This window comes from Phragmites australis, chromosome 1 (assembly GCF_958298935.1).
Source record: "Phragmites australis chromosome 1, lpPhrAust1.1, whole genome shotgun sequence".
NCBI lineage: Eukaryota > Viridiplantae > Streptophyta > Magnoliopsida > Poales > Poaceae > Phragmites > Phragmites australis.
In genome coordinates this window covers 50767017-50780110 of record NC_084921.1, presented here as the reverse complement: position 1 = coordinate 50780110, position 13094 = coordinate 50767017, and positions in this window count along the sequence as shown.

The following is a 13094-nucleotide window of genomic DNA, read 5'->3' as shown; positions in this document are numbered from 1 at the left end:
TAAATGAATGAATTATCTTTTTCAATACAGAATAAATAAAGTTCAACAAGGTCATTTGATCATTTTTTTAATCTCTGTGTATAAATCTAAAACGACCTACATTTATAATCGGAGGGATTACTTTACTTTTATCTTGTTCTGTAACATATTGCTCTAGCTCTTCTCATGGTATATTTATGGTAGATCGGACGGATGGAAATGATCAAAGTCAAAGGCATTATGCATCTCTGACTTTGCTCTATCGACCGGAGGTTGCCATCAGCCGAGAGGATGGGCACGTGCCCAGCGAGGGTGGCTAGCCACCTCTCATTGGGCCTGGATTCGGACCGTCATGTCATGGTCGTGGGTATCTAGAAGTGGATCGAACTTGTCCGTCGATGTGTATGGGCTGAGTTGACATTTGATTACCGTCGATGAGATAGTATGTGAGAGTAACTCAGTGTTGCTCTAAACTGAACCGAATGAGTTTGTTTGGTAGAGCTTTAACTTAAAAAATTAGTCTCTCTATTTCTTTAAGTAACACGTCTTAGCTTTGGAGAGATTTTTCATTTTGCAGGACGTCCTACCTTTTGGAGTGTTCTCCTTCCAATTTTACTCCTCATTTATTGCTCGTTGTGCATGCAGTGAATAAAGGCACCCTCCCACCACGCCCTCCTCCTAGTCATCGTCTTCCCTCTGCTTTGTCTCCCCCGTCAACATTACCAAGTGTCAAATGTTCTATGAGATATTGAAAGAGGGCTATGTGAGTTGTTCGAAAGAGAAGAAATCATAGCTCGATGACGATCAAGAGTGGACTGGCTTCAGACGGGTGATCACAACACAACTTTTTTCCAAGCAAGAGCGTCAGCTAGGAGAAGGACAAATAGAATTAACTACTTGTTGAAACCAGACGACACTAAGTGTGAAGATCAAGATGAGATTATAGATATGGTTCGGTCGTTCTATCTGAATTTGTTCTCGACCGAATCACATGAGAGAGTTGACATAGTGCTTGAGACGATTCTAGTCCGCATTAACACAAGCACAAATGATGATATGTGCAAGTCGTATCCTAATGATGAAATTAGAAAGCTCTTTTTCAAATGGGTCTAACAAAAGCACCAGGACCAAATGGTTTCCCAGCCTTATTCTATCAACGTCACTGGGACCTTCAGCAGGGAGTCAAAAGCTTTTTGGCCGAAGATGATATCCCGAAAGGTCTATGTGACACTACAATTGTTCTCATCCTAAAAATCTCAAAGGCGGAGCATTTTACTAATTTTCAATTGATTAGCTTGTGCAATGTTCTCTACAAAATTGCCTCAAAAGTCTTGGCAAATAGACTGAAAGTTACCTTGCCAAATATTATAGCTAAAGAACAAAGCTCTTTCATCCAGGATGATTAATCACGGACAATATACTTATAGCCTATGAGTGCATGCACACGTTCAGGAGGCAACAATCAACTACTCCTTTTTTTCGCCCTTAAAATTGACATGATGAAAGCATATGATCGAGTTAAATGGGTCTATTTGCAAGGTGTTCTTTGTAAGCTTGGTTTTGCACAAGGATCGATAGTGTCATGTGTTGCGTTTCCTTCGTTCGCTATGCTGTCAGAGTCAATAGCGAATTATCTGAGTCATTTACTCCAACTCGCGGACTGCGACAAGGGATCCCATCAACCCATATTTATTATTACTCTGTGCAGAGGGTCTTTCCAATTGAAAGTGCATCTAGTCTTTATGTGTGGTTTTGGTAATTAATGATAATACTTATGGACTAACAATGGTATTGAGTTTGTTAGTAGGTTGTTCTATAGGTAATGCATTGAGAGATGCATGGGCTCTAGGTAAATGGAGAGATTGAAAATGCATCAAGATAAATGAGCTCTAAGTAATGCTCGGAAGATGCATAAATGATGAATCATAAATTTCCTAAAAAATGCCATTAGAACAAAAGAAATGTATCGTTGTCATTGAGCTCTTAGTGATGCTCATAAGGAGAAGTAAAAGCTCAATAAGATTAACAATAAACTTGAAGACCAAGTTACTTGCTGAGATCAATTAACTAAATATATGACATTATCAATAGAGTTTTATGGACTAACCCGTGTGCTATGTACTTGAGAATGAGTTGGGATTAGGATCCATAAGAAGGCATAAGTTGAATTAAAATCATATATGACAAGAGTGAAGAACAAGAGTGGACTCTATATTTGATAAAGTGAATTCCTTAAAGATGTCGAGTACAAACTGATTTTCTATGGCAAAACGGTGAAGGGCAAGCAAGACTCGGCTGCGATGGACCATCCGTGGTGAAGGGCAAGCAAATGGCTTGGCACCGAAAGAACAAGACGGTGGTGAAGAGCGAGTGAAGGCTTTGCGCCAATAGACCATGCGAGGCCAAGTAAACCTATGAATGATTCGCATCAATCATATAAAGAATCAAGAAGAGATAGAGTGAAGATTATATAGAAGTTGGCAACCCTTAAGGTTTGAATGCAAGAAGCGGTACTTGAAAGTTATTTAAAGACTCAAAGTGGTTCAAACAAGTTTTACATTTGAATTTGAGTATAGGTATGCCGCACTATTAAGAGAGATACAATATAGAGCTAATTGTCATGTCTCAGTGGTCAACAGTTTCTAACCAAACCCAAGTGAGAGTTCTTTTTAGAAATCCCGATGCAGAAAGTGTGGAAGTATCTGAATATGGTTTCAGAGTGTTCCTAATTTGATCTAATGTGTTTGAGGTCATGAATTCAGTTGAAATATGTAGCCATCTGAATAAGCTTTCCATAGAGTCCAAAATCGTCGAAATCGGACTTCGGGATCAAAAGTTATTGCCGTTTTTAGAGCCAGCTGTGCTGAACCCGAATACTCCGGGTTGACCTGGATTTTCCAGGTTATCCGTAGTCTCCGGGTGAGGTTCCGAGCTGAGTGATCTGTTAGAGCCTTTTTGGTTTACTCGGATGCTCCGGGTTCCAGATACTCCGGGTGAGGTTCCGAGATGGGGGTCTCGGATTGGGCCTTTTTAGTTTACCCAGAGACTCCGGGTCAGTAAAAAAAAGTACAGTAACAGCTAGTTTTTAGGTGTTGGGTATTTATACCTCCTCAACCCCATCCTTTGGGGCTGCTACAAGGGTACGAAAGAAAAACCTTTTAGAGCCAAAAGAACTCATTCCCACTCCATTTCAGTGAGAGATTTGAGAATAAAAATGAGTTAGGTTGAGAGATTGGAAGATTGAGAGCAAGTGAGCTAAAATCCATTCTTGAGCACTTGAGTTCATCGGCAAGAAGTTCATGAAGCATTTGTTACTCTTGGAGGTGGAGCCTCCTAGCCGGCTAGGTGTTAGCTGGGGAGCTCCCGTGCTTGTGGTGAGCCATGGGAAAATTTGTAAAGGTCTATCTTGCCTCTGCAAGGAAAGAGATAAAGCTAGCGGATCGAGGAAAACAGTTGAAAGAGACTCGACTCTTTGGAGCTTCGTCAACGGAGACGTAGGATTTATAGTAGTGAATCTGCACTTCGGGAAACAAATCTTTGTATCTTCACTTCGGTTTGTTTATTTTTGAGTTCTTGACCAATATTTGTGCATATTGCTCGATCTACTTGCTTGTGTGAAATTGATTATTGGTTCTTCGTGGATCTACTCGGAATCATCACTTGGAACACACGACTTTATTTTAGTTTGAGTTAGAACTCTTTAGGATACTTTAATTTCAGTTTTGAGCACATTCTGTATAGAACCCGGATGTTCCGGATTTAACCTAGAGACTTCGGATACTATACAATCTGCTCTCAACCCAGATACTCTGGTGAATAGTATTTTCAAGGCTTTTCAATTAATATTTTCTTACATATCTTTTGCTAGAATTGAATAATTTTTATCACCTTAGGATTGTAACTTTCACACTTATTTAGGGTGATTGTGCACTAGTTGAGCATAGCATATTTAGGATTTTTACTTGTGAAAAATTTGTTAGTTTATTTTCCGCTGCAAGTTTAGACCAGCGGTAAAAGGGGACAATTTTTTGCAAAAACGCTTATTCACTCCCTCTAGACGACATCATTGTTCTTTCACCAGTTTACTTAAGAAAGAGGAATAATTAGGTCGGCTAAAGGGGGTGAGAAGTGGAGGGCAGGCCATCTCACATCTTTTATTTGCTGATGATAGTATCTTCTTCACAAGAGATGATGAATGCAGTGTCAACACACTCAAAACAGTATTGCAAACCTACAGTGAAGAATCAGGCCAAAAAGTTCATTTGCATCGCTGTGTTTTGGAAATAGCTACCCTAATGATATCAGGCAACATGTCATGGACTCCTTGGGCATGCACAATGCAACTCTATAATCCACTTATCTTGGCATGCCAACCTATGTGGGACAATCGAGAATGAGTGCTTTCAGCTTCACATCTGAAAACGTGTGGAAAAGAGTGCAAGGTTGGAGTAATAGACCAATATCTAGAGCTGGGAAGGAGGTTATGCTAAAAGACGTGGTCCAAGCTATTCCTACTTATGTCATGAGCTGCTTCCAGCTACCCACGGGAGTCTGTGACAAGATGAGATCAACAATTTCTAATCATTGGTGGTGCTTTGAAGGTGGTAAAAGGAAGATGCATGGGATTGGCTAACGACACCAAAGGCTCTTGGAGGGATGGGCTTTAGGGACATGGAGTTGTTTATTCAAGCCATGCTAGGTCGGCAGTGCTGGCGATTGGTCACTAACCATGCATCACTTTGTGCAAGAGTTCTTAAAGGGAGATACCACTCAAATTTTTGCTTCATGGAATCTGGTCCAACTCGCAGCTGCTCGTTCACATGGCGAAGCTTGATGCATGGTAAGAAACTCTTGGATCGTGGGATTATTTGGCGCATGGGTAACGGGGAACACAACAGATTGACTCGGGATCGGTGGATTCCTAGTTCAAACCTCCAACAAGTATGACCAACAGTATAACTACCATATGACCTCACAGTGAGCTTTCTAATTGATGAAGACTCTAGTCTCTAGCATGAGGAGACGGTACATGCTTGCTTCAGCACTGCAGATGCAGAACTCATTTTGAAAATTTCTCTTTGCCAGAACTGGGTACAGGACTTTGTGGGTTGGCCTCATACAAAGTTAGGCTCTTACACAGTCAAGTCGTCACATTTTTTTTGCTAGAACAGAGTCCTTCTACTAGACTGCAAGCGCTAACGGGAAGGGTACAACTTCAAACCAAACAAGCAGACAAAAGAATGGAAGCAACTGGGCAATCAAGGCACCACCTAAGATGAAAATTGTTTTGTGGAGGCTAGCACACAAATGTCTCCCTATAGGGGAGAAATTGAAACTCAGATACATCCAGGCTCTTGAGGAATGTGGCTATTGCGAAAGAGGAGACTCTGGATCATGTATTCTTAACTTGCCAATATGTTGCTGAAATTTGGAGAGAGCTGAAGAATGAATGCGGCTTAATAAGACATCTAAATTTTTTCAAGTCAGCCAAGTAATGGCTATTCAACTTCTTGGCAGACTCTACGGAAAAGGAAGCCACAATCCTAACATTCACCCTTTGTCATATTTGGGAGGCTAGGAACGGTGTTCGGAATGGTGAGCACCAAGTGCATCTTCTTTGCATTGTGGAGAAAATAAAGGCCTATGTCGACATGGTCTCGGTGCATCTATACTAGATAACTATCCCTTTTCATAGCAACACATGTCTTGTTTATGAGCAAACAAGCAAAGAATTTTGACCGACAACCTTAAGAATTGCCGCTCAAACGATTTACAAGCAAATTGATCAAGAACTACCACCCAAATCGCGGTCAAAGTAGCAGTGAAGAACTACCATAAAACTACCCTAAAGTGCAGGAAAGTAAAGTAGAACAAAAATAGATATAATAGTTACGATTGACTGAGTTGCTACAATTGGCATCCACCCCTTCAACAATTTATGGGGGGTTTGGACTTTGCCTTATGGAAATAGGACTCCCTACCCTAAAATCTATGCAAACACGCCATGTTTGGTCAAAAATATGAAAAGAATCTGGACAGATCTACGAAACCACTTCGACTCGAACTCAGACTGAACGTCGGATGGTCCAGCGAGGACAAATTTCTAAGCGTCCGAACATCTGACGAGTTCAACTTGGCTAGACCTCAAATTCTTTCCTAATATACACCGGATAGTCCAGCGTTGAAAATGAACTCACCGGAGTATTCCCCGAACTAAATTTTCCAGAGAGCAAATTCTACTGCAAGATTTGAAATACATGCACCGGAGGATCCAACGTTGACACTGGATCCCTCCCCGGACTAATTCTTGCATAGGGCAATTTTTCTCTCAAGAAATCAATCTTAACTCATAGGATGGTCTGGCGTTCAGTTGAATGTATCGTCAGAGCAATTTTTCCAGAGAGCATGTCACCTTGCAAGAAAAAAAATCATTGCGTTCACCGGATGGTCTGGCGACCATAAGACATACCGCCGGACTATTTTTTTCCAGAAAGCATGTTTTTAGCACAAATCAATCCTATAAGCACAGGATAGTTCAACGACTACACAGCTCCTTCGCCGGACTATCCGCCATTCAAAAAAAAAAACCTAGGTCATGCCATTTTTTTTGCTATCAACACATGCCCCCTGTTTTTTGGCCAAGTTTGCGTACCAAAAAACATTTTCATACAATATAATCATGAATAGCCCATTATCTATTTCGGTTACCACTTAGGACGATATAAATAATATACTGGCCATGCGTGCATGTTCTAAGGGCTATGGTAAATACATCGGCCATATATAACTTTATGTCTTAGGATGATGGTAAATTACATCGGCCATGTATGCTTACCTCTCTTCTCAAGCGTCTTGCCAAACACTTGAATATTATTTCTTCAAGTATTTTTCATTGAGAGCTCTAGGTAACTTGTATCCTTGTAAATACTACAGCATATACGAATTTCCAGGTACAATCTTTGTAATCTTAAAAGGATCTTCCCAACTAGGAGACCATTTTCCGAACTTATTATCCCTAGACCCAATAGGTAAAATCATCTTCCAAACTAAATCTCCCATTTAAAACGATTTTGCCTTTACTCTTTTATTGTAGGCTTTAGCTACCCTCAATTTATCTTTTTCAATCTCCCTTAAAGCTTTAAGCTTTTCATCATTAAGATCATGTATCATATCTACCATAGCATTATAATAATCCATGGTTGACAAGTCATTTTGTCGTGCCACTCTCAACGTGCCAAGATTTAACTCAATGGGCAAAACTGCCTCTTGTCCGTACACTAACACATAAGGAGTAACTTTGGTAGCACTATGCTTAGATATGCGATGAACCCACAATGCTTCACTCAAAATCTCATGCCATCTTTTTGTATGTTCTTGAAATTTTTTTATGATCTTAATCAAAGTTTTATTCCTTGACTCGATCTATCTATTGGCCTGAGTATAATATGGTGAGAAATTGATAAGTTTAAGTATAAATAATTTGGCAAATTCACGCACTTGATGAGAAATAAAAAGAAGAACCTCGATCGATAGTTAAAGTTTACGGGATACCGAACTTATAAATAATATGCTCCAAAATAAACTTAATTACCTCCTTATGTGTCATGTTCTTTAATGGAATGGAATGGTCTTGGTCCACTTAGTAAAATAATTGATAGCAACCAAAACAAAGCGATGACCTTTGAAAGATGAAGGATAAATTTGGCCGATGAAATCTAAAGCCCATCCACGAAACGACCATGATTTGATAATAGGATGTAACATAAAAGCAAAAACTAATTATTTGTTACCAAACTTTTGACATGCTTCACATCCTTTGTAATATCTAGAGCAATCATCAAACATAGTCGGCCAATCAAAACCAGCCATTCTTAACAACCACATCATTTTGTGACCTGATGATGTGTACCACAAATACCTTCATGTACTTCAGCCATAGCAATTTTACTTTGCTCTGAACCCAAACACTTTAAAAGCAACTCCTCTATGGTTCGGTAATACAATTCACCATCCAATATCACATATTTTAAAGCTTGTCGCCTAATCTTTCTATCTACCAATGAATTAGGATTTTCTAAATACTTAACCGAACTCCCTTCTTGTTGTTCGGCCAAATAAACACTAGCACAAGCAAACAACAAACTTTCTAACACAAAGAATATCCCTTTACTTACTCTATAACTGGATGCTTGCTGCAGGGCGACATTGACTCCACTGCCACAGTTCCATCGCCTTCCAACCGATCCCCACCTCATGGGCAGAGCGGCGAATCCAGCTACGCTGCAGCGCCCCCGGCCCCATCGATGGTCGCTTGTGCTGCATCTGTGCCTCCACCATAGTGTCCACCACGCGACACAGTCAAGCTGGTGGAGGAAAAGGTCTTCGTCGTGCTCGGCAATGTGGAGGAGAGAGATCCCAGCGATGGGTCATGGACACTAGGGCCACCAGTCACATGACTAGGTCCTGGGTGGCCTTCTCGGATCTCGACGTGGGCATCACCGGCTCGGTGCGATTCGGTGACAGCTTCGTCATCCAGATCGAGGGATGAAGCACAATGTTGTTTACGTGCAAAAATGGCAAGCACTACACCCTCACCAATGCCTACTTCATCCCGCGCCTCAGTGCCAACATCATCAGCGTTGGGCAGCTGGATGAGCATGACTACTAGATCCTGATAGAGGACAGCGTGATGCGGATCCGGGACGAGCAGTGATGACTGCTTGCCAAGATCCACTGTAGCCCTAGCCGGCTCTATGTGCTCGACATCAACATTGCATGGCCGGTCTGCCTGACAGCGCGTGCTGGCGAGGATGCGTGACGCTGGCATGCCCGCTTCAGGCACATCAACGTCGCTGCATTGCGCAAGATGGGGCATGAAGGTCTCATACACGGACTGTCGATGCTATCGCATGTTGAACAGGTGTGTGAGGCGTGCCTTGTGGGCAAGCATTGACCCACGCCATTCCCGCAGCGCGCACTGAGCCACGCCATCGAACCCCTCGCGCTCCTACACGGTGACCTCTACGGCCCGATCATGCCACCGACGCCCAGCGGTAACCGCTACTTCCTACTCATATCGATGGCTACAGCCGGTTTATGTGGGTTGTTCTGCTTCCCACCAAAGACGCTACACCGACCACCATCAAGTGCATTCAAGCGACGGCTGAGAAGAAGAGCAGCCATAAGCTCCATGCGTTGTGCACGGACCGAGGGGGGGGGGAATTCACCGTCGCAAGTTTCAACGAGTACTGCGCTGAGTTGGGTGTGCGCCGTGAGCTCACGGTGCCGTGCACGCTGCAACAAAATGGTGTCGTCAAGCGACGAAACCAATCGGTGGTCAGAACGTCCCACAACATGCTCAAGGCGAAAGGTTTCTGATGCGCATTTGCCTGATATTCTGAAGGTAATATGATAAGTCGATTGGTGGAGTTTCAACATTGATGATCCAAAGGCTCTGATCAGAACAGATTGAGAACCCTCGCAACCACTACACCACTACTCCGTGGTTATCAACCGTACCAAGACGCACTTGACCTCGCTAAGAAGGCTTTTTCTGCAAATGAATCGAGAACACAAGTAAGAACAGGTAGATGCAATCTGAATATTGTTAATTACCAATGAAATACTCGAGTTTGGGGTTAACAAACCGATAAACGGTGAAACTGTCTAAAACAGAATAATCTAAGCTAAACCCAAGCCTAAACTATGATGACTACTGTGTATATATAGGGGGGATGTGAGGAGGTTGACCTAGGGTTGTGCAGCCATAGAAAGAGGCGTGCACAACCTGTACTCTGACCCCGACACGATTACAAGACACGACAGTGTCCAAAACGGTGACGCAACACCTTATTCCTTCTACTCTTACTAAACTATAAAGAATATTTGGTTAAGCATAGATCCATTGGAAAGAGCTCGACATAAGCTTTCCAGCAAGTCCAAGAACGCCTAAAACGGACATAATATGAGAGAGTTATGCACGTTTTACTGACGTGCTGTCTTGAGACTCGACCACGACCACGACTTCGACTAGAGCTCAGTCTCGAGTCCGAGTAGACTTGGCCTTCGAGGGGTGACGTCCGAGTAAGGTTGCAGTGCTTTTCTCACGTTCCTAAGCAATAAAATATCACAAGAATTTAGTAGTAATCCATCCAAGGAAAATGAACAACGAGAAACGAGTTCACCTGGTGGTCTAATTGTCGTGCACGTGCTCTTGTAATTGGACCTTATATGATTTGAGGATTATTGGTGGTATTGATAGTATCCGAAGGAGCTATGGGCTCATCAGGTTGCCAGGTATATTTTGGGGAGAGGCAATCAATGCAGTGATGTACATTTTGAATAGGTCATCGTCCAAAAGCATCAGTAGCAAGACCCCGTATGAGCTCTGGAATGGGAGTGTACCGGTTGTGCACCATCTCCGCACGTTCGGGTGCATGGCGCACGTCAAGGTGGCCGCGCCGAACGTCAAGAAGCTCGACGATAGAAGCAAACCCATGATCTTTGTGGGCTATGAATCGGGATCAAAGGCGTATCTCGTCTACGATCCGACCACCAGGCGCGTCCATGTCTCCCGGGATGTTGTCTTTGACGAGGAGACGTAGTGGCAGTGGAGCAGCGATCAGATGGTGAACATCGACAATGACTTCATCATCGAGTACACCACTATGGTCCAGCCGGGCGTGGTCACCACTAACCAGCCGACACTAGTGGATTGAGATGCGACACCACTCGTGCCAAGTACCCCCGCACCAGGTTCGAGTACGCCCACACCGACGTCGTCTGCGAGCGCGCCACCGATCGAGTTCGTCTCGTCGCCACCGGGTGCAGAGGAGACCCTTGACGTCAACCATGATGACGCTCTGCTCCGTTTCCGCAACATCGACAATGTGCTAGGCCCGGTAACACCTCCAGGCCTGCCTGCACGGGAGCTAGAGGAAGACTTGATGTTGGTAAGTGCAGACGAGCCAGCAACATTTGCAGAGGTGCAGGAACATGAGTGCTAGCGACAGACGATGCTCGACGAGATGAGGTCAATCAAGTCCAATGGCACCTGGCAACTCGCCGATCCCCCACCACGCCAACGCCTAATCGGGCTCAAGTGGGTCTTCAAAACCAAGAAGGGCATCGCTGGCAACATCACCAAATACAAAGCACAGCTCGTGGCCAAGGGATACATGCAGCAGCAAGGCATCGATTTTGATGAGGTGTTCATGTCGGTGGCACAGCTCAAGTCGGTGCGACTGCTGCTGGGGCACGCCTTGAGTGAAAGCTGGCCCTTAAACCACATGGACGTCAAATCTGCCTTCCTCAACGGTGAACTGCATGAAGAAGTCTATGTCGCGCAGCCATCGGGATTCGAGGTAAATGGCTAGAAGCACAAGGTGTTGCGCCTCATCAAGGCGCTCTACGAGCTCCGTCAGGCCCTACGCGCATGGTACGCTAAGTTGGACGCCTCCTTGGTGTCACTTGGGTTCCATCGTAGCACCTCCGAGCACGCGGTATACGTTCGCGGTGTGAGCATGCACCGACTAGTGGTAGGCATGTACGTCAATGATCTTATCATCACCGGCAGCAACCTCACTGAGCTCGAACAGTTCAAAGAGGAGATGAAGGGGACGTTCCAGATGAGCGACCTCGGCCTGCTGTGATACTACCTTGGCCTGGAGGTGTCCCAGACCAGCGACAGCATCACCGTGAGCCAGGGCGCATACGCGGTGAAGATTCTTGAAGGGGCAGGCATGGCTGGGTGCAATCCCAGTCACATTCCCATGGAGCCATGACTCAAACTCAGTAAGAGAAGCACAGCCCCTGACACTGATGCTACTGAGTACATGAGGATCGTAGGCTCGCTGCGCTATCTGGTGAACTCGCGGCTAAATTTGGTGTTCACGGTGGGCTACATTAGCAAGTTCATGGAGAAACCCACCACCGAGCATTTGGCGGCCGTGAAGCGTGTGCTGCGCTACGTCACAGGCACTGTCGACTACGACTGCTGCTACCAGAGGAAGGCAGAAGCTGCTCAACTCATCGGCTACAGCGACACCGACACCCGCAAGAGCACCATCGAAGTCTTCTTATTCCTAGGGAGAAACTTGGTCACTTGGCAATCACAAAAACAAAAGGTTGTGGCATTGTCTTCCTACGAGGTAGAATGCATTGCTCCAACGACAGCAGCTTGCCAAGGTGTCTGGTTGGCGTGTCTCCTTGCAGAACTCACGGGAGAGGAGGCGGGCACCATCACTCTAAAGATCGACAATCAATCTGCAATCATGCTCGGTAAGAACCCTGTTTTCCACGATCGCAGCAAACATATTGACACACGGTACCACTACATTCGAGAATGCATCGAGGAAGGCAGGGTGAAGGTCGAATCCATCGACACCATTGAGCAGCTTGCGAACATTCTGACGAAGCCACTCGGCCGTGTCAAGTTTTTGGAGCTGCGTTCCAGGATCGGCCTCATCGAACTCAAGTAAGCAGTACAAGTTTTTTTTTTGGGGGGGGGGGGGAGATGTGTTAGCCAAATCTTATACATAATTAAACTCTTAGTTAGTTTGTTATATTTGCTTGTTTTGGTCTTAGTGACATGCATGAGCCTGTGACTTGTGTGGATGCCATGCATGTTGTTGGACGTGGCGAGAATAGCTCCTGGCGAAGCTGAGTCTTGCGCTGTGAACGGGATGCACGTCACGAGGGTCATGGCGATGGATGGGGCTAAGGCATGGCGTGAGAAGCGCTCATGCGTTCTTTCATTCAGTAGTAATCATCGGCAAATAAATAGAAAAGAAAACCAGAAAATGTTGCAGCTTGTTCGCAGCAAAAAATATTTCTGAGTTCCAGTTGTGTTCGCGTGTGTGCGTGAGTTCGTGCCTGGGTTCTTGCTGGTGATCGTCACCGGGAAACCTGACATTTTTCTCATGGTTAAATGCTTCTTAATCCAAGAGTTGGAAGCTAAGGCGCCTTACATAAACAAATGAAGGGAGTACTAGAGTAGTGTATTCGTAGCTTCAGAAATTTATAGAGCTGAAGCTTTAAGTACATTGAATGTGTTTAAGTGAGTCATCTTATTTACACTATAAATGAAAATATATACTTAAACTATTTTATACCAG